Here is a 21,635-nt window from a genome sequence, read left to right as displayed (position 1 = left end):
TCTGAAATTGATATGTTTTTGTTAACCAAAGTTATTAGGTATATATGGCAAAAGCAAATGTATGGAGCTAGTTCACAGATCAGCCATGTTCTCAATGAATGGCAGAAGCAAGAGGCTAAGTGGCCTATTCCTGCTCTTATGTTCATATGCATTGCCTTTTCAGTGAAAATAACTTTGGCTTGAACTTCTTCCTATGCAGTTCTTACCAAGCTGCCACTGGGGCCATCAGTAAATCAGTCAGTCTGACATACATGCTTTCATTGAAAGGTTAGCTTGATGACTTCATTACTTTCCCCAGGGATATCAGGATGCATCAGGATAGGCACTTGAGATTCAGACAGGTTACAGGTCTTCTCCAAGTCTAATGGGTCATTCATTGCACCTATGTTAACTTGTCATCTCCTTCAAGTAGCCTCATGCCTTCCAAGGATTTCCACAACATCAATGTGTAGCTGGTATTTGTTTATCACCAGCACATCATAAAATTTTGTGTCCATTTTCCGGGCAGCTACTATGATGTATTTATACTGCAGAATTCCATCATCTCTCACACACTTGCCCATCCACAGTAAGAGACTGACTTCTAGGGGACTAGGGCTAGTTTCTGCTTGTGCCTCCTCTCAGGGCTGCACTACACCGCAAGCTAATCCATGATTCCACCAGTGTCTTCATTAAGCAGATCAATTAAATCCTCAAACAATTATTTTTCTTGCTGGGCAAGCCTGCTAGCTTTGTTCAATAAAGCTAGTAAAGGTTTCAGGATTACAATGGTTTGCTATGTGTTGTATAGTTTTGAACTACAATGGGAATAAAGCATGGAGTCACGATTGGAAGAAGGACTTCAGTATGATGAGAGACAGGGTACTGATGATGTGCAGGATGGTGAAGAAGTGGAACGAGTCCAAAGTTGTTTGGAGGCAGATTTCTTCTTAGCAATCTCTGCATTAGCAGTCATGCCCAATATCTCTCCCAGTCATTTCATCCTCAAATGCGCTGCACTCGCCCAAAGGCAAACAGTGATACACATATCAACTAACTTTTCAAGATCACTGATTACTGCAGGAATATTGTCTGCACACAAAGGGCAGGGCCTCTGCTGCCAGCTGGAGAGCCGGCAAGACCACCACATCACCTTTTTTCAGAAGACGTCTTATGCCCATCAGGCAATTAACAGGCCAATGACTGGACCTACCCCAAAATCAAGGACCGCAGGGACAGAAGTCCTGCGCTTTGAGTGCTGCCAGCTAATCAGAGGGGGGCAGCTCTTCTTGCCTCAGCAGCGCCACTGAGGAGGTGGTGGCTACCAACAGTAATACACCCGCCCAAGGCCTAGGATCGAGGATGGATCCAGGTACAGATGACTGATAGCAGGAAGCGATTCACAGGGTGGGGGGAGGTGGGTAAGCAACAAGACAGGGGGTGGCTCTCAGCAGGCAAAGCCCCTTCCCAATGCCAGTTCCCTCGATCAGGCACTGAGTGCCTAACAATGACAGATCCTCACCTTGCTGCCCACTAGCAGGGTTTATTTTTCGTGGCTCCCCACATGGCTAATCCCCCACCTGGGTTAATACCAACAGCAGAGGGATAAGGCTCTTAAATGAGCATTAGTTGCCCATTTAAGGGCCTCAAATGGCAGTGGAGCTAAAAGGCCATCCACTAGCCTTCCCACCAGGGGTTTAATTGTGGTTGAGGTGGTAAAGCACAGGGGTCCCTGCCCAACACCTCTTTCAGATCTAAAGTTAACGACCTCACAGTTCCCCACATAATATTCCATCTGCCATAAGGTTTCCTGTTAGTTTAATCTGTCCGTGGCTCTTTGTAACATTTTCCTCAATTGCACACAGCTAACAATGCCCTGGAATTTAGCATCATTTGCAAACTTGGATGTACAACTCTCTATTCTTTCATCCAAACCATTAAACTGAGGCCCCAGTACAGATCTTTTGTCATATCCCGTCAACCTGAGAAAAAAATCTTTTAACCCTATTTTCTATTGCTTGCCTCCAAACCAGTTATCAACCCATGTTGCAATGTTATCTCCAAGTCCTTGTGCTCTCATTTATGTTAATAACCTCTTGTGTAGAACATAATCAAATGCTTTGCAGCATCAACAACTTCCATAGACACTCCTCTCTCCATCATACTGGAGACTTCCTCATAAAAGTCAACAAGTTTAGTTAGATTTGACCTGCCCTTCACTAATCTATGCCTGTTCTTTTTGATCCCTGTTTCCTGTCCATGTGTTCAGTTGCTCTATCTGATGTAAGATCTCAGTCACTTTGACTCAATTAGGTTAAGATGACAGAACTGGGCTGTCCCCTTTTCCCTTTCTTAAACATTGGCTGCAACATTTACAATTTTCCAATCAGAAGGCATAAGAAAATTATGACAAATGAACCTACAATTTTCTCAACACTTTCTTTTAATTCCCTGTGGTGAAATTCATGAGATCCTGGAGCTTTAGGATCTTAAATCCCATTATTTTCCCCATTACCATTTCTTACTTGTATTAAATCCACTAAGTTCCTGCTGATCATTCATTTTAAGGTTCATTGTGCAAATGGTACTTTTCCTCTTTCTCCAAGATGAAAACAGATTCAAATTACTCAGTTAACAAATCAGCAATTTCTTTATTGTCCATCATATCTTTAATGGGTGTACATGTTTCTTTACCACTCTCTTCCTCTTAATATATTTGTAAAACCTTTCGCTGTTAGTTTTGCATTACCTGCAAGTTTCTTAATAATTTTGCACTTCTTATTAATTTCCCTGTACATTTGTGCTTCCATTTTATAATTCTCTCAATTTACTGGATTCCACTTTTCCTTGCATTTATATAAGCCTTTTCTCCTAACTTGATACTATCTCTTAACTCATTTCTTGATCATGGTTATTTCACTACATAATTGGAAACTGTGCCTGTCAGGAATATGCACTGCTTTTTAAAACATCATCGGAAATACCTCTGAATACCTCTGTAGGGCTGTAGCTTTTCCCATTAACAGTTCAATCCAGTTTATGCAAAAATTATAATCTTCCACTTCCTATCCACATGAGCCCTGTGCAGCAGAGGCCCAGACTTTCCTTCTGGGACCTAGGGATGCACTCCTTCTCGGGCCTCACAAAGATAAGTTTAAAACTTACCTTTGAGGGTCTCCATATTTTTGTCTCTTAACTAGCTTACGACTTCAACCAATGGCACTGGTACAATACATTCATGAATAAAGTTCATTTATTCAATGCATTAATACCTCAAATTAGATTAAGTACTTACAAGCAAGTAAACTTAGTTGGGAAACAATCCCTTTTGAGTTACAGCAATTGAGCTAAATCCTATTTAATGGGACTAAAAGTTAACAAATCTCCTAGACCTGATACTCTAAATCCTGTGTTTCCAAATGAGGTAGTTGCAGAGATTGTAACTCTTTTGAATCAAAACAAATAAATTAAATTAACAAATCAAGGGACAAATTAAAAGGCAGCCCCTTGAAGTGAAACTGCAAAAACAAAAGGCAGAATTTAAAGGAAACTTACAAACATTAAACCAAAATGTGATTAACTGCAAAGCTTGTAGATGTACTGTTTGTGATCTTCCGAAATTGATTAGATTCTTAAACAGCCCCAATGGATTGGAAGGCAGCGAATGTAACATCGCTATTCAAGAATGGAGAGAGAGAAAAGGAGAGAATCACAGGTCTGCTAGCCTGACATCCGTCATCAGGAAATTCCTGGAATCCATTACTAAAGAAGTAGTAATAAGCTGCTTAGAGAGCCATAATTTGATTAAGCTAAGTCCGCATGCTTTACGCACACAAAATCATGTTTGGCAAATCTATGAGAAGTTTTTCAGTATATAATATTAAGGGAAGCCAATGAATGTATTCATTGATTTTCAAAAGACATTTGATTAGGTGCCATACCATACTTTGTTGCATGAGGTAAGAGCTCATGAGGTTAGGGGAGGTAATATATTCGCATGAAAAGAGTTTTAAAGGGCAAAGGCTAAGATTCACAATATGAGGTCATTTTCAGGTTGGCAAGTTGTCACTTTTGAGGTGCTACAAGGATTAGTGCTGGGCCTCAGCTTTTCACCAGCAATATTTAAATGATTTGATGAAGGAACTGAGTGTAAGGTATCACAATTTGCTGACAAAGCATGATGGGAAAGTAAGTTGTGAGGAGGGCAAAAGGGTTGAATTTTTGGGTCCACTGGTGGCTGTTCTCAGTGCTGGCAAGTTTCACCAGGGCAGGAGAAGGGGGCCTTTGAGATCCCACCCGATCTGTTGCAAAAGTCAATAAGCATTGTTAAATAGTTCATTGAGAAATCATTAAGGACATGCTGTTACTTTCATAAGTATACATGGGCTGTACGCACTATGTGGGGCAGACCAGCTGAGTGGAGGTGGACACACATTAGAGAGGCAGTCATGGACATCCCAGGGAATTAGTTTGCCCCATGAAAGAGCAGACAGCACAAAGGAGGACTTGGCCATTGGGAGCCAGGTGCCAATGGCTTAGCATAGGTGGTGGGAGGAGTGGGCAGTAAGTGCTCAGGCAGTGCAGGGGGTCATCATCATCCAGACCAGGACATAAAAGGAGGTGCAAGGCTGTCAGCTGGGAAGTTACTTGAGCACCAGGAAAGCTGCAGCAGGTAATGGGGCCGCGACTCTCAGATGTTAGGCCCAGTGATGATGAGAAGCAACATCCTCTGCAGGGAGGGTAGGACCCCGGGCATCAGGAGAGCAGAGGAAAGGGATGAGGGGAAGTAAGGACATAAAGGCCAAGCCCTCAGCATAGGATCTGCCACCAGAGATGGAGTTACATTGAGATGACCTGGGAACAAGTGCAGCAGGAAATGGCAACTCTCCAGGTACATGGTCACAGACATCTCTGCCCTCAGCGTGGAAGATCTGACACCTCGCAGCACTGGTTGTCATGCCCTGCCAGTGGCCATCAAAGTCATTGTGACCTTGAACTTCTTAACTTTCAGCTCCTTCCAAGGGTCAGCTGTGGAGCAGGTCACTGATGCCCTGTCTTCCAGAGCTGGACATTACATTCAGACACAGTGACCTATGCCCTCAGCCACTTCTATGTGGTGCTCCCCTTGTGGCCTTGGAGAAGGTGGAGGCAGCTTGCTCACTTGTCACTGCCTGTGACTGAGATGCATGTGGCAGCCGTCCTCATCATGGAGGTGCCCATGGGGGAATCTCCAAAGGCTGCTGCAACTGTAACATTGTAGGGGCAGCCTCTGTTACTGGGCCCAGCTACACAAATGCCTTTACTGCCAGAGGAGCCAAGGAGGCTGAGGATGATGCCGCCTGAGGGTGGCACCTTCATCCACTTCGGTGACGCCCTCTGTCCTTGGCTAGTGCTCCTGATGATTGGAGGAGAACACCAGCTGGGGTGCAGCTTGCATCCACTCCAGACACCCCCATGCCACCAGAAACACAGACCAGTCCTTGCTAAACAATACCACGTACAATCTGTGAATATGAGTAACCTGCATCCACTCCAAGTGCTGCTGCATATGGCTCTCCATGGTGTTGGCCATTCTTTCAAATGGAGGAGCTCAATTGCTCAATGCCCTGAACCATTGTGGCACACATGAGCTGGATGGACCCCTAATTTCTCTGCCCATGGCCTCGCATTGCCTCAGGGAACTCCGGTATGTGGGAGTACATCTGTTGCTGCTGGTCTAAGTAGTGCCTCCTTTCCTCTGACCCCTGAGGCCCTGCATCTTTTCCCAGCTGAGACAAGCTGTGGCTGCCCTCCATCTCTGCTGCTGCTTCTGACATCTCCTACTATATACTAGTCCCATGCTGCTCACCCAGTGCTACCCTCCTGAGCCTGTGCCACCTTATCTAACCATGAGCAAGGACTCACCAGTGTGATTATATCTGCGCTGGTGGACGGTGTCCTTGTGAGATGTGACAAGGCTTCTTCAGGTCTTTGCTGCTGCTGCTTTGCCTGATGTTGGTGAGGGAGAAGATCTCCTTGGCTCAATGTCTGCATCTGTCGAACGCACAAGAAGACATCATGAGAGTTAGGCTTGGAGAACAGAGGCATCTGCGGTGCTGAGGTTTTCTGAGGCAACTCAGTTGGATGGGGTGGAGTGCAATGTATCCCCTTAATGTGTGCACTGCCATCAGTAATCACTATCTTCAGCATGACTCTGAGCTATTCTAAAAGATTGGTAAGTGCAATGGGCAAACAAACCTCCCAAGTCCAGGAGAAGCTGCAACCTGAGGCTCTTCAGCTGGTGTGTCTGCAGGAGAGTGAATGCCCGGAGGTCTGTCCTGAGGATTGGGTGTTGCACTCACTTTTTCAGAGCAAATCAGATCATTGAACCTCTCCTTGATGTGAATTATAATTCTAGCCATTTTTTGGGGATTTTTCCAGATCAGCAATACTCCTCAGATGATCACTCTCACTTAAGATTGAGAAAGACAGGCCTCATAGAAATTTAAACTGTTCTGAAGAACTGACCCAACTCTCCCTGAAGGAAAGGAATCACCAGAGAATATTATCATCCTTCAGATAGCCTTCTTAAACAAATTTTAGCTAGATTATAACAACCTGGGTATAATTGTGGTCCGGGCATCTCTCCTCAACAATGTCCTCTCCACTGAAGAGTATATGGAGATTGGTTCTCAAGTTTGGATACAGAAGACTATATGACACAATACATTTTCTAATTGTATAAAAGTTTATTAAAGAACTGAACATGCAATTAATTTTTTTGTGGTCATCATATCATTCACTGTTCTAGGAAAAGTAAGTATAATCTCATTTCTCTTAGAGGATCCAAATCTTATTAATGTTACAGAGAGATATTTAAGGTATCCATCAATATTTAAAGTATTATTTACCTTAAATCTCAATGCAAAGCTGCCGAGTCCAGCAAGGTACATCTATCCCAATTAGGGGGAGAACTATCATCAGTACACTATAGCAGCTACCCATGCCTTTAGAAACGCTGGAGTGGATCCAATGAATCTCAAAATCCTATATTATGGTTCCAATATTTATACCGTAAAAGATTGAGCCAACAGGAAGCAGGTTGAGCACACATGCTGGACAACACCCTTTGTGTTCGTGAGCATCCTTCATTTTAGCAAACATCCTTCAAGCAAACAGGATACTGAGAGTTGCAGGTAGTGATCACTACACTAAGTTTCCAGGAATCAGTTATTTAGGGCCATCCTTAAGGTTATCCAGTGTTAAATTGTAGTATCTTATAATTTACCAATGCTTTGCTGAAGTAATGTAAAGGCCAGTTCCTGTTTTTTCGATCTCCTTTGTGTTACAGGATATGGCACAGGATGGCATTGTCCTTGAGCACACAATTATGCCCAGTCATGTTTATGAACTTTTAAACCTTTGCCCAACAAATTGTTTTTAATTTTTAACCCCTACTTCATAGGAGAATCGCTCTTTTTAATCTTACGATTCCTTATTTAATTGCTAGATTCCCTTATGACTCTGCATTTGTAGCTGCATTCCTTCACATTCTGACATTGGACCCAATTTCTGCAGATCACACTTCTTCAGCTAAATGTGCCGGCTACGTCAGTCCAAGTCTGCTTGGCCAAGGTGAATGGCCATCTCCTGCCACCCTCCAAGAAGCAGACATCCCTCCTCCCCCTTAAGGTCTCCAGGAGAACCTCCAGACCCAAATCAGCAAATTGAAGGTCTGCCCTGCCTTGGGTTCCAGGCCTCTGGAACTCTTGAAATATTCAAATTTCCTCACAATCCTAGTTCTTCCAAGCTGAAGAAAGAGCACTCAAAAGGCAGCCATTTAATGGCTGTTTAAAGCAGGTCTGCACTAGAGCAGTCCTGCTTCCTTTCCTGCCCCTGCTGCTAATTGGCTCCCTAACCCATTTCCATATTAATTAAGGGGCTGATAACTACTTTCCCCAGGGATGAGCTTGGAACCTAGAAATAATCTTAACTTACATTTCCTATTTCTGCAGTAAAAATCCTCCCAAAGAGAAAGAGATATAAATAGGTTAAGTGTGGGCAACAAGGTGGTAGATTGAGTATGATGTGGACATATGTCATGTTATTCACTTTGGTAGGAAGAATAAATGAAAAATATTTTTTGAACGGTCAGAATGTTGCTGTTAGGGGCATTTGGGTGTCCTTGTACACAAAAAAGGAAAATTTAACATGCAGGTTTAACAAATCAATTAAGGAGGCAAATGGTATGTTGGTCTTTATTGCAAGGGGTTGGGGTACAAGTGTAGGCAAGTCCTTCTTCAATTCCTCAGGGTTTTTGTGAGATCAAATCTAACAGTTTTGGTCCCCAATTCTAAGGGAGAATGTACTTGTCTTATGGAGATTGCAACGGAGTTTCACTAGATTATTCCTGGGATATAAGAGTTGTCCTATATGGAAAGATTGAATAGAAGGGGCCTATACTCGCTGGAGTTTAGAAGAATAAGAAGTGATTTTATTGAAACAAATAGGATTAAAAGAGAGCATACTGCTGAGATACTGAGAAGAGTATTCTCTTGGCTGGAGAGTCTAGAAAAAGGGGCAAATGGTCATGGGATAAGTGGACAACCATTCAAGATTAAGGTGATGAGAATTTTTTTCACTCAAAGAATGAGTTTGGAATTGTCAATCTGAAAGGGCTGTGGAAGCGCAGTCATTTTGTACATTCAAGACTGCGAATGCCGTGTTTTTTAAGGGAATTAAAAAATAATGGGGCTGAATTTTATGCTCATCGGGTGGGCACTTGCCCTACCTGATAGGCTGTGAAATCACACGAGATGACGTCGGGCGAGCGCCTGGCGTCACTGTGCACTAGCGTGATACTTCAATTGGCGGGTGCGCATGGGTGTCGGAACCACACCAGCCATCAATTAAAAGGTCTCTTAAGGCCATTAAAAAGTAAATTCACCAAGCTTTCACGTTGCCCATGTGATTTCGCATTTGTCACACGAGCAGGCAGGCAGCCAACATTTTGCATCCAAGAGCGGAATAAAAAGGGTCAGCAGTATTGCCAGTGTGGGTAGTGAGGAGTTTTGGAGATAGTTTGCTGCTGGTTGCTTATTGATCCTTGGCAGATTCGTCTCTGTTCGGGGATTCATTGTTAACATTTCCTAGCTGCATGTGAGGACTCATTGGCGCCTCCAAGGCCCCCGGTTGATTTTGACTGTGTGGACCTATCCAGGTATCAGACAGTCTTTCATTACCCCGGTAATGGGGATTGTGGTTTCTGCTGTTGGCACTTCCTCCTCGGAGGAAGAGAGGGGCAGAGGGAGAGGAGGCCAGGTGCCCTTATGCAGCTTCCAGGGGAATGACCTGTGGGAGGAGAGGCATGGGTACAAGTGAAGCAGGGCTAGCAGGTAGTCTAAGGCAGAAGGAGCCACAGAAATGCCACTATCCTGCTGCCAGGGTTTACAGATGGCGATGCAGCTACCTCAATACATCCAAGGTGCAATGCCGAAGGAGGCTCTGTCTCTCAAGGGACATAGTGACCTCCACCTGTCAGGGGATAGGCCCTGAGATCAGCTCCGACTGTGTGGGTGGACACCCCATGCTAGTTGCTCTGAAGGTCACAACTTCTATGCCTCCAGGTGTTTCGAGAGGTCAATGGGGGATCTGTGTGGAGTCTCCCAATCAACTGTCCACAGTGCGTCAAGCTGGTGACTGATGCTCTGTTCAGGTGGGTAATGACATTTATTCATTTCTGTACAGACAAGGCCAGCCAGGCTGAGCGAGCCAGAGGCTTTGCAGTGATCCAGGGTACAATCGGCTGCACACATGTGGCCATCAAGGCTCCAGCGGGTCAGCCGGGTGCCTTTGTCAACAGGAAGGGATTCCATTCCATGAACATGCACATAGCTTGTGACCACAAGACGCATATTCTGCAAGTCTGTGCAATGTACCCTGGCAACTCCCTTGAGGCTTACATCCTCAGACACTCTCACAGGTGCCAAGGCTCTTCAGTGCTCCAGCCCAACTGGATGGATAGCTGCTGGGTGACAAGGCCTATCCTTTGAAAAGTTGACTTATGAAGCCTCTCTGCCATCCAAGAACAGAGGCAGGGCATCATTATAATAGGAGTCATGCCTCCACAAGGGTGGTGATAGAGAGGACCATAGGTCTTCTAAAGCTGCACTTCCGATGCCTGGACCTTTCAGGGAGAGCACTACAATATCACCCAAAGTGGATATCACTGATCGTGGTTGCATACTACACTCTCCACAACGTGGCTCTGGCAAAGGGGGACCCACTGGAGGAAGAGGATCTTAAGGCAGCTCCACAGACCACAGGATGAATCCAGTAGTGAGTCAGAAGAGGAGCAAGGTGAGGAGAACACTGAGGGCATAGAGAAAACCTCAGTAACCTTCAAGGAGGCAGGGACGCCTTGATCCAATGCTCCTTCAGCTAAGCTGCCAAAGATCTGCTCCCATCTCATGTCAGGGCTGCTGCCTCCATCCTGGATGTTTGAAATGCCCCCGTCATGTGAACCCTAAGTCCACTCAGTGTCTGTGCAATAAAGTTTAGAGCCACTCGTTATGTACTGGCGTACCCTGCACTGAAAATAAAAGGTGAAGGTACTCAGGCCATCACAACAAAAACAAATTTAATGTTATTGCCACATTCCAATCACATTGACATGGCCATTACTGGTGTTGATGACCACACCAGTAAATATATAAACCAAATATACTTGAACAGAAGATCACCAGTGAACTGTCCCTCTTGTGCTCATGGTGCCTTAAACTTATGTTTGCGAGTGCAACGCATTGGTGCCCACCCACCTCCCCCCTCCCCATTGCTGGCAGCGGCATCTGAGGCAGCCTGCTGACTCTGGAGTCTTGTTGGCCTTGATAACCTTGGCGGTCATCCTCTGGCCAGTGGTATCTGTGCCGGCCCCACCTGGGAGGGAGCTGTCAGTGCCACAGCTGGCATCTCCCCAGTCATCACAGCCTCATCGGATGCCACGGTCACTGATCATCTGCTGTCATCATCCTGAGCGCCCTGAGAGGAGCCTGCAGCAATGACAAGGAGGTCATGCAGCAACATGAGGTCGCTCTGGACCTCCCTGCTCTCCATTGATGGATGGGCACCTAGCTGGGATACTGATGCCTCATCTATCTCCCACATTGGCACTGTCCACCTGAGGCCATTGCCTGTGTGAGGGTTTGCAGGTCCAAGCGCAACCCCAGGAATCCCTGGTTCTGTCTCTGGAGCTGCCTCTCTATGAGAGTCGCCACTTTCTCAATGTAGGAGGCAGTGTTCTCAGCCATGAGGGTCAACACAGTGCTTATGCTCCGCATAGCATGGACTCCTCCACAACAGAGACCATGGCATGCATACCCTCATGGATCTCCACCACATCTTCCCAGACATCCCGCTAGACATCCAGCATCTGCTGCCTAATGGATGACTCTAGGGGTGCATCAACCGCCTTCAACTCTGCATCATCCTGGTCCCCAGCAGTCCTCCGACAGCCGGCACCCTGGACACTCTCTGCCTCCATCTGCAACCCTAGCAACTGTGAAGTATCGTCACCAATGTGCACAGACAATGTAGCCAATGATCTAACGCCTGCTGAGGTGCTGGTATATGCGCTGGTGCCTGGTTCAGAGTGATACAGGGGCAGATGTAGCTGGGCCGTCCTCTGGCATCAGGGGTGGCCCTTCAGGGTCCTGGGAATGAGTGCCTGCTGGCGAATCTAAGGGAGAACAAGGACATGTCATCAGTTACAGTCATCACACTGTCACTGTGCATGCCAGGCACTCAGGTGAGACAGTGGACATCTGCATCATGGTGCCATCGTCTTTCAATAATCAGTGGGGACTCCAGGTTTGAGGCTTCCATCAATTAAGAGACTACACTAGAATGGTTGCACAAGCCAAAACTCTCACCTCTGTACACTGCCCTTGAACATTCACCTGATATCCCTGCCTCTCCACAATCGGTTGCCTGGGGAGCATGCCGGCTCTCCTGCTCCAAGGCGGTCTTGCTCATACCTGGTCTGCAGCAGCTGGTTGGGTGGGCCTCCACCTTTCCATGACCTCTCCAACTGGTTATGGCTTGTCTTCTCCCAAAAGGAAAGAGGACCATTAATTAGTCCACACTCTACCTGCAGCACCATTGCTGCCTGGCTGACCCCAGCTTAGGAACATCTTGCAGAGCACATCCGAGTCATGGCCCTTGAGCCACAAGGCACTCAGTCCAAGCAGCCAGAGTTCACCCCCTTGGCCAGCACCGGAGTCATTGACAATTGGCGCTCAGACTCTAGGACCCCTGAGCTCTCCGGGGGGACAGCCAGCCCTTAACACTTCACCACACTGATCCATGCCAACATGGTACTCGCCCTTTCTGAGCACAGCAGGTCATTGAACCTCTTGTGGCACTGCACCCATGTGCACCACATAACATCATGGCTGCTGAGGCTGCCACCTCCTCCCAGGCTTTCTTCATCAGGTGTGGTGGCCTCCTCCTTCCATCCCTTGGTACAAGGGTGTCCCTCCTGGCAGCCACCTCCTCCAGGTAGACTGTGAAGCATTTGTCTGAAAAGCAGGGGGCCGAGTGCCCACCTGACCTGCCCTCCCACCTGCCATCTCCAGCTGCTGCCTAGGCCATAAGTACCATCTCCACAATGCAGACTGTATGCTTCTTCACTGGCAGCCTTTATGGGGCTGTCTGTGAAATTTTTAAACTAGCTTCTGGGTCGCTATTTGATCCGGCGGCCAACAGGCCCCGGCCTGGCCCCTCCTGACCATTGGAATGCCGCATTTCACACTGGGCGGGCCTTTATTGCGGTTGTGGGCCAATGGCAGCTGGGAGCCTGTTTCTTAACCACCAATCGCACCCGCCCACTGAGCTGAAAATTTGGCTCTTGGGGTCAGTTGGGAATTGTTGAAGATGTATTTACAGAAGTAGCATTCTGGTGTTCTGGCAGAAAATGGAATTTTCTGCCGTGCTATTTTGACTGTATTAGCATTCTGTTTAGCCCATCTCCACCCATGTCTTCCAACACCCAGGCCAGTGTAAGTAGGATGGTGTCAGCAGGTACAATGCCATTGGCATCATAAAACCGTCATTTGGATATGTTAATGAGACACGTCATTTCAAGAAGCCACTGAAGCCACCTGAACAAAGAGGACATCAAGAAATAAAAATGTCTTGTATTCCTATTGCACCTTTCATGATGTCCCAAGGTGCTTTATATGCAGGAAGAACTTTAGAGGTATAGGCACCGTTGTAATGTAGAAAACATAGAGGCAAATCATGCACAGCAGGATCCCACAAACAGCAATGAAATAATGATCAGATATTCTGCTTTTTTGATGCTAGTTAACAGATAAATGTTGGCCAGGATACTGAGACAGCCTTCTGCTCTTCTTCAAAATAGTGCGAGGGGTCTCTTCCATTCACTTGAAAGGGCAAACAACACCTATTATAGTGCAGTGCTCCCCCATAATTCTTCAATCCTGAAGTTGGGCATGAACCCACAACATGCCACAAATATAGGAACATATAAACAAGAGTAAGCCATTTAACGTCTTGAGCCTGTTCTGCCATTCAGTGACATTATGGTTGATCTGTGACCTAACTGCATACACCTGCCCTTGCACAATATCCCTTAATACATTTAGTTGCCAAAAATCTATCAGTCTCAGATTTAAAATTAAAAATTCACCTTGCATTATCTGTCATTTACAAAAAAGATTTTGAAACTTTGATCATCATTTGTGTGACAAGGTATTCACTAACTTCACTCTTGAAATATTTGTCTCTAATTTTATTCTTGCCTCTCTAACTAACAGAAATGGTTTCCCTCTACCTATTCTATCAGTTCCCCTTAATATCTTGAAAAAATCAATCAAATCACCTCTTAATCTGCTACATTCCAAGGAATAGAATCAAATTTATATAATCACCCCACATAACTTAACATTTTGGATCCAAGTATCATTCTGATCAAAACATAAAAACAAAAAAACTGCGGATGCTGGAAATCCAAAACAAAAACAGAATTACCTGGAAAAACTCAGCAGGTCTGGCAGCATCGGCGGAGAAGAAAAGAGTTGACGTTTCGAGTCCTCATGACCCTTCTGTCGAAGGGTCATGAGGACTCGAAACGTCAACTCTTTTCTTCTCCGCCGATGCTGCCAGACCTGCTGAGTTTTTCCAGGTAATCATTCTGATCAATCTGTGTGGCACTCTCTTCAAGGCCAGTAGATCTTCCTAAGTTACGGTGCCCAAAAGTGAACACAGTGCAGTATAACCCAGGCATTGTATAGCTATAACATAACTTCTATCCCATTATATTCTAATTCTCTGGACAAAAAGAAGCAAATTTCATTAGCCTTTTAATTATTTTCTGTGTCTGTTCATGACATTTTAAACATTTATATTTATGGACATCTACGTCTCTCTAGACCTCCACTGTTTGTAGATTTTCACCTTTGAAAAAGTGCTCTGTTCTATCTGTTTAGTTCCAAAGTGATGGCCTCACATTTGCTGGTGTTGAAATCCATTTGCCACAGTTTTGTCCATTCACATAATCTATCAAAATTGTTTTGTAAATGCCACCTATCTTTGTGTCATTGACAAACTTAGATAATGAGATAGCAAATTATATATCAAAGTTATTGATAAATATGGTAAATAGTTGAAGCCCTTGCACAGATCCTTGTGGCACACCATTAGTCACATCATGCCAATTAAGGTAACTGCCCATTACCCCTGCTCTCTGTTTCTTTGAAAGCATCATGGCAGCTCCGTGGGAATCATACATCTCTCATTATAATCTCGTTGTGGTTGCACATCAACTGCACCTTGATGGAATGAAAGCACTTGTGGTGGATGAATGTGCCTGTGTTATGGCAGGTATATGATAAATGCCAAGCTGTCCAAAACCCAAAGGGAAACTTGAAGCAGTTACCACAACTATTTGCAATTTGTACTTATTTCGAGGTATGGGCTTTGAATTCAGTAAAAGAAGGCCACCAAGTACATTCTTGGCAAAAGTACTGTGAACAAAAGCTTTCCCATTAGCAATAAGAAAGTATCTAGGCATACTGTATTTATTGCAATATATTTCCATGATATTGATTCAGCCCCCTCTTGCCTTTCTTTCAGGAAACCTGGGAAACACATGGATGTGTCAATATTTTTAAAAGTCAGTTGAAATAGTGCTCCAATTGAGCAATTAGTGTGCATCAATTGGCAGCCTGCTTCTCCTGAGGGGTTGTGCACAAGCAGCCTGCACTTTCCAGCTAAACACAGAAGTTGGCATGTTAGAACTAGCTTATCGACATGCTAGTTTTTACCCCTCCTCTCCTACCCAAACCCATGTATCCCTCCAGGTTAAAATTGCCCTCTAGTGTCTTGTCCAAATGTGAATCTTAGAAAGAAGTGTCATGAAGCCAACTGACCAAAGTCAGACAGTCCTCCCTTGGCAATCATAAAAGTACAATTTCTAGCTTCCTTAATGAATTGTTATCAGGAGTGAAATTCCTGGCTAATGTTTCCTTTATCAATCTCAGGAGCAACAAGAAAAACCATTTCTCTACTGCTGTCCTAACAGAGATAGGGAAGTTAATTCAAGGTAGACCAATGATCAAATGTGCCACCTTTTTTCATCTGTCCACTTCAATTCTGCACCATCCCAGTAACCAACTAAGCACAGAGACCAAATGAACATCAATGTTCCTTCTTTAGATAATTAGCTGAAACACAAATGTTTGCAGAGCCACATGGAGAAGGCAGGTGAGTGAGACTAGGTGAGTTGTTCTTCCAGAGCGCTGGCATAGACATGACAGTCCAATTTTTTAAAATTATATAATGAATGTGGGCATCACTGGCTAAGCCAGCATTTAATGCACATCCCTAATTGCCCTTGAGAAGGTGGTGGTGAGCTGCCTTCTGAACCATTGCAGCCCACCTAGTGTAGGTACACCCACAGGAGTGTTAGGGCGGGAGTTTCAGGATTTTGATCCGGGGCAGTGAAGGAATGGCGATATAGTTCCAAGTCGGGATGGTGTATGGCTTGGAGGGGAAATTGCAGATGGTGGTGTTCCCATGTATCTGCTGCCCTTGTCCTTCTAAGTGATAGAGATCGTGGGTTTGGAAGGTGCTATCTAAGAAGCCTTGGTGAATTGCTGCATTGTATCTTGTAGATGATACACATTGCTGCCACTGTGCGTCAGTGGTGGAGGGAGTGAATGATGAAGGTGGTGGATGGGGTGCCAATCAAGAGGGTTGCTTTATCCTGGATGGTGTTGAGCTTCTTAGGAACATAGAAACAGGAGTAGGCCATTCAGCCCATCGAGCCTGCTCTGCAATTCAATTAGATCATGGCTGATCATCCACCTCAACACCACTTTCCTGCACTATTTCCACATTCTTTGATGTCATTCATCTCCAGAAATCTATCTTGAACATGGTCAATGATTGAGCTTCCTTTGCCCTCTGGGGGTAGAGGATTCCAAAGATTCACCATCCTTTGAGTGAAGTAATTTCTTCTCATCTCAGTCTTTTCCTGAGATTATACCCCCTGGTTTTAGACTCACCAGCCAGTGGAAACATCTAATCTACATCTATCTTGTCATGCCCTGCAAGAATTTTGTAAGTTTCAAAAAGGTCATTCATCATTCTTCAAAGCTCTAGGGAATAAAGACCCAGTCTCCCCAATCTCTCCTCATGAGACAATCCCAACATCCCAGGGATTAATCAGGTGAACCTCCCTTGCAGTCCCTCTATGGCAAGTATATCCCTCCTTAGACAAGGGGGCCAAAACTGAACATAATATTCCAGGTGACATCTCAACAACATTCTATGCAATTGCAGCAAGACATCTTTACTCCTGTACTCAAATCTCCTTGAGATGAAGACAACATACCTTTGCCTTCCTACTTATTTGTTGCACCTGCATGCTAACTTTTAGTGACTCATGACCCAAGAACACCCAGGTCCCTTTGGACACTCGCACTTCCCAACCTCTCACCATTTAAGAAATACTCTGCCTTTCTGTTTTTTCTACCAAAGTGAATAGCTTCACATTTATTCATGTTATAATTCCACCTGCCATCTTTTACCCATTCACTTAGCCTGTCCAAGTCCTCTTAAAGCACCCTTGCATCCTTCTCACAACTTATGTTCCCACCCAGTTTAGTGTCATCAGCAAATTTGGAAATATGGAAATTTGGAAAGATGTGGGATTGGCTCCCACATCCAAATCATTTATATAGATTGTGAACATCTGTGCACCTAGCACTGATCATTGCGGTACCCCACTAGTAACAGCCTGCCATCCTGAGAATGATCTGTTTATCCCTATGAGTGTTGCTGGAGCTGCACTTATCCAGGCAAGCATAGAGTATTCCATAATACTCCTGACTTGTGCCTTGTAAATGGTGGACAGGCTTTGGGGAGTCAGGAGGTAAGTTACTCGCTGCAAGCTTCCTAGCTTTTGACCTGCTCGTGTTGCTACAGTATTTATATGGCTAGTCTAATGCAATTTTTGGTCAACGGAAACCCCCAGGATGTTGATAGGGACCTGGGTGTTCTTGGGTCATGAGTCACTAAAAGTTAGCATGCAGTGATGGTAACGCCACTGAATGTCAAGTGGAGATGGTTGGATTCTCTCTTATTGGAAATGGTCATTACCTGGCACATATGTGGCATGAATGCCATTTATCAGCTTAAGCCTGAATGTTGTTCAGCTCTTGTTGCATTTGGACAGGACTGCTACAGTATCAGAGGAGTCTTGAATGATGCTGAACATTGTGCAATCATCAGCAAACTTTCCCACTCTGACCTTGTGTTAGATGGCCTCCATCTATGCTGTGGCCATTCTATGCTTCTAGATAACAAATGGTGAGATGAATACGTGTTGGCCTACACAGGCAGACTGCTATTTCCGCTCACTAGCAGTGAGCCTGAACCTGGAATAATACAAATGAGTCAAGCTTTGGATCCTTTCACTTCACAGCAGTTTTGTGTACAGTGCAATTCTCTTCCTCATATTTACTGACACACACTGTCAATGAAGAACCAGACTGTTAAAGACAGCAAATCAGCAAACAAAGGCTTGTCTGACAATGTAAGGGAAATACAATAATGGTTCTAAATGAAGACATAGGTTTGCGAAACATCCTGAGGGGGTTTATCAAGATCATGGAAATAGAAAGAAGAGACATTGAAACAGTGCACTTGTAGAGTCAGGCTTGCAATAAAATGATTACACTGCCACTTTTACCAGATTACTAATTTACACAAAGTTGATAAGTGAAGACTTGAGTGTTATGCTAATGAAGTGGCATCAAGCTGCCAAAAAGAAGGATTATGATTACAGTATGAGATTAAATATAGGATAATTTGCAGAAAGTGAGTATTAATGGTGAGAAAGTGGTGAAATTTTCATTGGGATATTATGTTCCTAACAAAGAAAGAAAAGAAAGAGGAGAAGTGATGTTATTCGAGATGTATTTTTAATGAAGATATATGGAATATGAGAAAAGAGTGTACTAATCTAGACAAGGCTCCAATATGCACAGTCCACCATAATTACAAACAAGCTCAAAACTAATAGTGGAGGAAAACAATGACTGGAATTTTATATACCCCTCCCTCCCACCCTGGAGGTAGGTTGGCATGTGGGGGTAAGCTTACAATTGGGTGGGATAGTGGGGGCTGCCATGCCGGTCACCTACCTGTCTTCACCAGCAATTTACCAGTGATGGGGTCCCACGCCACACGGCAAGTTAAACCCTCAAGGCCCTGCTGAATAGAGGGCCATCCCCCAGCGGAAAGGGCCAACCCCATTTTAACCAACCTGCCTTCACCCCCAATCCATCCCCCCACCCCATCCCATTCCCTAGTCTCCTGATCACCTCGCTTCCCCCTCCCCACCCCCAAAATGAGTCTGCCTGACTGCCCCAGCAAGATTGCTCCACCTACCTTCCAGTCTAGCATTCTCATGGCTCGTAGTCATGGGCTGACTACAGTCTCAGCACTGGCCACCACTGCCAGTGTGGGACTGGGGAACGAGCCCGACCTCAGACAATTAACTGCATGACAACTATAAAATCCTCCCGGCCAGCAGAGCTGGGCTCAGCCCCAACTTTTCAGCCCCCACATAAAATCCTTCCCAATATTATTAATGCAGTGGGTGGACTTTTCCATGCCCACCGGCATCGGGTGTGTTCGGTGATGTGAGCTGACACAATGGCAATAAGGCCAAAAATCGATTTCACGATGTTGTGACACTAGTTTGCAAATGTCCGCTCAGCCCATCGATGGCGGGCTGTATTTCCCGCCATTGGATGTTGGGAACCTCATTGTATAACACCAGCATATAAAGCTAGCCTGCTGGACTCATCTCCCTGCTGCTGGATCGTCCACCCAAGTCGGCGTGATTTCACGCTGATGTGTTTCACAACAGCATATAAAAGGCATGTACTTGGCGGCAACTTGGAGGTGAGTGCACAGTAATATTGTGGAGCGGTTGCGAGGGAAACCTGTTGGACTTCAAGTATGACATGCTTTGGGGGTAGGGCAAAGGCTGTCCTGCGGTTGAGGCAACTTGTTGGGGGGGGTGGGTGGCAAAGACTGCTGTAATGACTTGACAGAGCAGGCAGGTTTCAACAAGAAATGTGAGGTTGTATGATAACTGATAAGAAAGTGGGAAAATCGAGTTTCTGGAGTACCTTCTGATAACCTCTTCATCCCAAGCTTGAAAATTTGTGCAGATCTCTCAGCTAAAACATTTGATGAGTGATGGTGAGGGGCTGTTTTAATATGTCTGTTTCCATTCAGATTCATGAATCTCTAGAATGCTGTACAAGTAAAGACTGTACCAAGTATGCTAAAACAATGGCGCAGCTTCTCGATAGTTGCACTCGGTGTTGGTGATTTGACTTCCTACAAATCCATCCATTTAGAATGTGCATCTATGACCAATAAAAACATGGTACCTAAGAATGGTTCTACATAATCAATATGTAACCTAACCCAGGGTTGACCAGTCACTCCCACAGATACAGGGGAATTGAAACAGGCAACTTCTAACAGAAGTTGTTGCTGACAATGGAGACAGTGTTTGACCATGTTTTCAATGTCACTGTCAATGCCTCGCCACCAGACATAGCTTCACACAAGCATTTTTATCTCTCATATGCCTGGATAGGCACTGTGAAGCTCTGTAAAGAGTGATTCTCCTCCTTCTGAAGGGATGACAACTCTAGATCTCCAGAAATGCATATGGTTTGGTCAGGCTTAATCAATGAAACTATAGGTGCTGCCCCTTATGAAGATTGGACAAGTTGGATGATGCCCAGCTTTTCTAGCCTGCACAGTTCTGCATCCACCTACTCATTCAACGCATAAGGCACAAATCTGGCCTTAAAGAAACATGGTATCGCCTGAGGATCCACATATATTTTTACTTGCAATCCTTTTAACTTCTCTAATTTGTCCCAAAATACACTATCCCAGAAATACAGCCTATTCCTGCTCCTATTTCCTATGTTCTCATTCTTGTATTTCCTTAGCAGTTCAGAAACTCCTCCTGTTTTCAGGTGAAACATCTCAGACCAGTCAAGCTTGATTTTCTGTAACCAGTCTTGGCCCAGAAGACTAGGTCATTCTCTTTTACTATTATAAATGGAAGCTGGGCTGCCTGTTGCCTATAAGGTACAGGCACTGTGGTGATGCCCTTTGGCTGAATGTATTCTTCCATGTATGCCTTTAAATTAGTGGTTGTCCACTCCAGATTTAGTGGCTGGATGCCTTCACTAAGGTAATTGAATGTGTGCTCTCCCACCATTGACAGATACTCCTATATCCGCCCCCATTATTAGTGGATTCCCATTAATTTTGATTGTGACAGTAATAGGTTTGGTTTTTACAGTGGTTACGTTATACAGGGAATAGATGTCAGTATCGGCAGCTTCAGGTTCTGCTGTATTTTTTAATTCAATCATATTGGTTTGATGCTTTACGGGCTGTTTCAACTTCACCCTGCATTGCCGTACTACGTGAGTTTTCTTATGGCAGTAATGGCATTCTGCCTCCTTAAATCTACAGATCTACAGGTGTCCAGTCTGTGGTTACCCTCGCATCTATAACAAATTAACTTTGGTATTGCTGCTGAAATATTCCTTGTGGGCCTTGTCAGGTCTCTAACAGTTGACATTGTGTCTCTGGTTTACCCAGTGTAGGTTCTCACCCCACATGAAGAACAGCGCCATGTTGTATGTGTTGTAAAGCCTGCGAGTCTCTTGCAGTACTTGCCATGGTGAGGGAGATTTCTAGGGCATGCTTCAAGTTGAAATCAACCTCAGTGAGTAAACGGTGCTGACTAGCATCATCCTGAACTCTACAAATTAATCAGTTCCGCAGCATATCATTTAGTGCGTTCCGAAGTCGCAGTGTTCTGTTAACTGCTTAGGGTTCATTATGTATGTTGAAATTAACTCTCCTGGGGCACTAACTCGGGAATTAAACATAAAATGCAGCATTATTACGGATGGCTTCAGCTGGAAATGCACTTTCATGAGGTCCATCAATTCATTAAAGGACTTGGGCGTTTTCGGGGCTGTCAGGCTGCGAATGAGATTGTATGTCTTGCTACCACAGACACTCAAAGGAATGGCTTTCTG

Source organism: Carcharodon carcharias, chromosome 4, assembly GCF_017639515.1.
Source record: "Carcharodon carcharias isolate sCarCar2 chromosome 4, sCarCar2.pri, whole genome shotgun sequence".
NCBI classification, from domain to species: domain Eukaryota; kingdom Metazoa; phylum Chordata; class Chondrichthyes; order Lamniformes; family Lamnidae; genus Carcharodon; species Carcharodon carcharias.
Note: the sequence above shows the minus strand (reverse complement) of the source record.